Source organism: Alligator sinensis, unplaced genomic scaffold (assembly GCF_000455745.1).
Source record: "Alligator sinensis unplaced genomic scaffold, ASM45574v1 scaffold1318_3, whole genome shotgun sequence".
Lineage (NCBI taxonomy): Eukaryota > Metazoa > Chordata > Crocodylia > Alligatoridae > Alligator > Alligator sinensis.
In genome coordinates this window covers 940,694-944,577 of record NW_005842634.1, presented here as the reverse complement: position 1 = coordinate 944,577, position 3,884 = coordinate 940,694, and the positions used below count along the sequence as shown (strand labels likewise).

General features: G+C 41.1%; 1 long non-coding RNA gene across 1 annotated transcript in view; it reads left to right on the top strand.

Annotated features, from left to right (window-relative positions):
* Positions 1-421: 421 nt before the first annotated feature.
* Positions 422-3,884, top strand: part of LOC102373093 — a 7,652-nt gene continuing 4,189 nt past the window's right edge. Inside the window, exons 1-2 of the long non-coding RNA XR_324934.1 lie at positions 422-461; positions 1,315-1,420. This is a non-coding gene — a long non-coding RNA (uncharacterized LOC102373093). The remainder of the gene's footprint in view (positions 462-1,314; positions 1,421-3,884) is intronic.

Sequence of the window (3,884 nt, the reverse complement as noted above, 5' to 3'; positions counted from 1 at the left end):
TTCACACTGTAATCAGAACTGGCATCTTCCAGTGAGCTCCTTTACTATTCAAAAGCAGAACTGATTGTATAGTAACAAGGCTGATAGCATGAAAGAACAATTTCTCTAGCAGAAGATTTTCTGGGGTACTCAGATAACCTGTTAAAGAAGTGTAGACAAGACTCAAACCTAGGCAACATCTCCCATGGCCTCCCAAATGAATACTGAACCCATATCACCTCTTATTTGACGCAGTGCCTCCCTGTCATTTTGCACTCAGCACAGTAATCTGATAGATACTCCTCTTCAAACATTATCCAGATTCATCAGTCCCTGCCTCTTGCATCACATGCATACTACAACACCTAAAGCAAGTTACTAATTAGGTGCCCAATCTTGCATTTAATCAGGAGCCTCTATCCAGCTAATGGTTCTCATTGCAGGATTATGGCCTAGTGAGATGTCTATATGGAAAAAGCCAGGTTTGTGGGCTACTTTTTTTTTAAAACAAACTTTCATGAATATAGATCTGTGCTGCATCTCCTATGAACTAGATCTTTTTAATAATTCAAGCTGATTTTAAGTATTTTTTTATTCTAAAAAGTACTAAAAAGATAGGCTGACCACTAAATTAGCAGAGTGCTTCCTGCAAATTACAGATTTTAACAGCACTAGTCACAGTTATTGAGATACCCAGAGAGAATCCAAATAATGAAGTGAAACAATTTAAAAAAAACCTCAAAGACAATAAGTTCAGAAATGCCGCTGGCTTTTTGTGTTATGAAATGATGGAGCAGGCATATACTCCAACAGTTGATAAATGTGACTTGTAGATCAGGCCCCTCTGTTTTAGCACATATTATTATTTTCTCATACTTGATTTTGGAAAAATATTTTCAATAGAGTCAACTATTTACAGACAAGATAAAAATAAGGGTCCTAACCATGTCACCTTGCTAACTCTTGCAATTTTATCACAGATCTCACAATCCTTTTGTCCCAGCTTTTGGAGTCTGGTGATTTTGAAAGAATTTGTACGTTGATTTCTATGCCTCTCCCCCAAAGTTAAGTTTTTAGCTTTTATGACTGTGGAGAAAATATAAAAATATCACCCAAGCACACCATTAAAGGATCAGGAAGACAAAACAAACAGAAAGAAACCCTGGTGCGTTAAAGTAAAAACCTGAGACATTTTAAAAACAATCTCATGATTCTTGTAGTGTGATGCATCATCTTTTTATGATTGCTTGGGGTTGTCAATACTGATTTTGTATTATATCAGGTAGGGATTTCCTTGGGCATTTTATCAGTGCTTCTCTTTATTTCATGTTAAAGTTCATATGCTAATCAGGAGTGTGATGTAATCATTGACCTGTGAAGAGGAAACAACCAGCATAAGCCACCTTACCCTATAAGTTACAGCACCAAAACTAGGACTTGGGTAAGCACTTCTTCAATATCATTGTTAAATAACAATAATGGGGGAGACAAGACCCTAGTCACCAGCTGGGCAGAGACCCTCACCATCCTTCTCAAGCTATGCAGATAGAAGGGGGGAGCTGACCCCATTCACCTGAGACCCTCTACTCACTCTGCTCTCAGAACTATGCCAGTGACTGGCTCTTGTATCAGCAGCTACTTGTACTCTAGTCCCTGTGTATCCAGCCACTCTGTCAGTCAGTCTGGCTGGAACCATTGGGTCTACCTCCAGAAATCAACAGACTCATGATATGTCCTCATCTTTGTTTTTAACAGGGTGAGGACATGTTCAGTTGTGAATTTTAATGGGAAATATAATTTCAAATCCAGGCCTTGCAGTCATTCAAAGGTTTGTAGTCTTAGGTTAATATACTTTTCTCTTGATCTCTCTCACCTCTTCTCTCTATATGACTTTTAATAATAACACTAAAGTTATTTGAAAATAATCTGAATGGCAGAGGCAGGTAAGTGTTTGCAAGCTGGGCATTGCATGCATCTGGGTTGGTTATTTAATCCTTCCTTTATTCATCTCTGTGTCCCACAGCCTCATCAGGCAGCAATGTGTCACAACATTACACACCGCAAATTAAGCATCACATCAAGCTGTTTGCTGTCTGAGATGTACGAGAAATATATTTTGGCAATGCACACAAGCACCAAAGCGCAGAGACTTAAGTGTCTATGGGCACAAAGGTTTGGTCCAAATTGTAGACTCGAGGCCAGCTCCTCTGATGTGGTGACAAAGGGTATTGTGCACTAGTGCCTGTGCTCTTCTTTGATCACCGTGCTGTCCTTTTTCAGGCTGGTACCTATGAACTTTGTGAGAGCAGCTTGAGATCCATGTTTATCTTGCTCCCACGCACAAGTGCTGCCATGCTTAAGAGTTTCTCCATTTCTTGTTTGCTAAATTATCCCTTCCCCTCCCTGACTGTAATCCAACACCTACATTTGAGGCATCAGAGGGAAAGATACTCACAGAGGATATACAGTAAAGAGAAGGCAGAAGACAATCTGCTGTAGTATACAGTGCATAATTCCCTATCAATGCATCAGCAAACACAGATTCCATGGCAGCTAGCCTGACAGATGGGTAATTGGAGCTATGTGCTTGTATTCTGTGATGCATGGCAATGTCTCCTATTTTTTAAACAACACAGAAGTAACCTGGATGATATGTCTTTGCTTGTTTATTATTGCATTGGGCCTGCTGCTCTTGATGCTGATATAGCTAAAATTTGGGGCAAATAGACACCATGTAGCATCCATGGCTAATCCTCATTCCTACCCCAGAAAACTACCTAACCACTCTTCTGGGCACTCCTCTGCTCAGCTTTTCCAGTACATCAGTCCCATGAAATTCCCATCAGCACCTAGAAACAGACAACTGGGTCCAAATACAGTCAGGCACTTCGGTCTTCAACTGGTATGAACTGGGATGGTTCTATACAAAGATTTCCATGTGTCAGCATGATGAAGGAATGATGACTGTTGCACTCCTTTCAAGACCGCTTTGAATCCTTGGATAACAATGACCATCTTTCATTCTGTGCCTGCAATGCTCCCCAAAGTGTTGGAGCAGATGAGTACGGGGTCCAATCAGGGACACTTTAAATCTTTAAATCAGTCATGCCCTGCTGCTTGTGGTTAGTGGCTGGATTTCTGCCACCACTTGGGCAAAGCTGAGAGAGGGTCTGGCCTTGGGCAGACACCCAGAAAATTAGATTGTTGCTGAAAGCAGGTAACCATGTTCTGATGAGATTAGTCTGGACTGCAGTGTGAGGTCAGATAGCTGCACTCTGAATCCGTGCTCTGCAACCACAAACTCCCTTCCAGGGCTGGGTTTTTTTTTCCTTAAGTTTTTCCCAAACTGTCACTTCAGACAATCTGCCTCTAATGTCGCCTTTTCAAGTAATTTCCCTTGTTGCTTTCACTGACATGAGTTTAGCCCTGCTCGGGAAGTGAACTGGGGATACGTTTAATATGAAAAGAGAGATTCAAGGTAATCAAACACCTGCTCCCACTAAAACAAAGCCTTTCCTCTTCACAGATTATTGCGCACTGATGAGGGGAAAGGAAGTCACATAGACTCTTTAATGCATATAATGGGCCACTTTTTCAAATGGTCAAATCTCCCTAGCACCTTGGAAAATAATGATGATGATGATAATGAATAATACTTTGTTCTTATATTGTGCACAGATATGGAAATACTTTTGCAAACATTTCATATGCTAAAGCCTCCCAGAACCCTTTTTGTGCCTGGCTGAGTATTATCCCTTTCTGTCAAATAGATACAGCTCAGCATGCAGAGGAGAAGGTCAGGCATTTCAAAAGCAGTTGTCTTTGTTTTTCTCTTTGGGTGCCTAGCTGGAGACAGCTATGGTCTGATTTTCAGTGGTTTGGAGGTCTCCCCTCCCCTCCCCGCC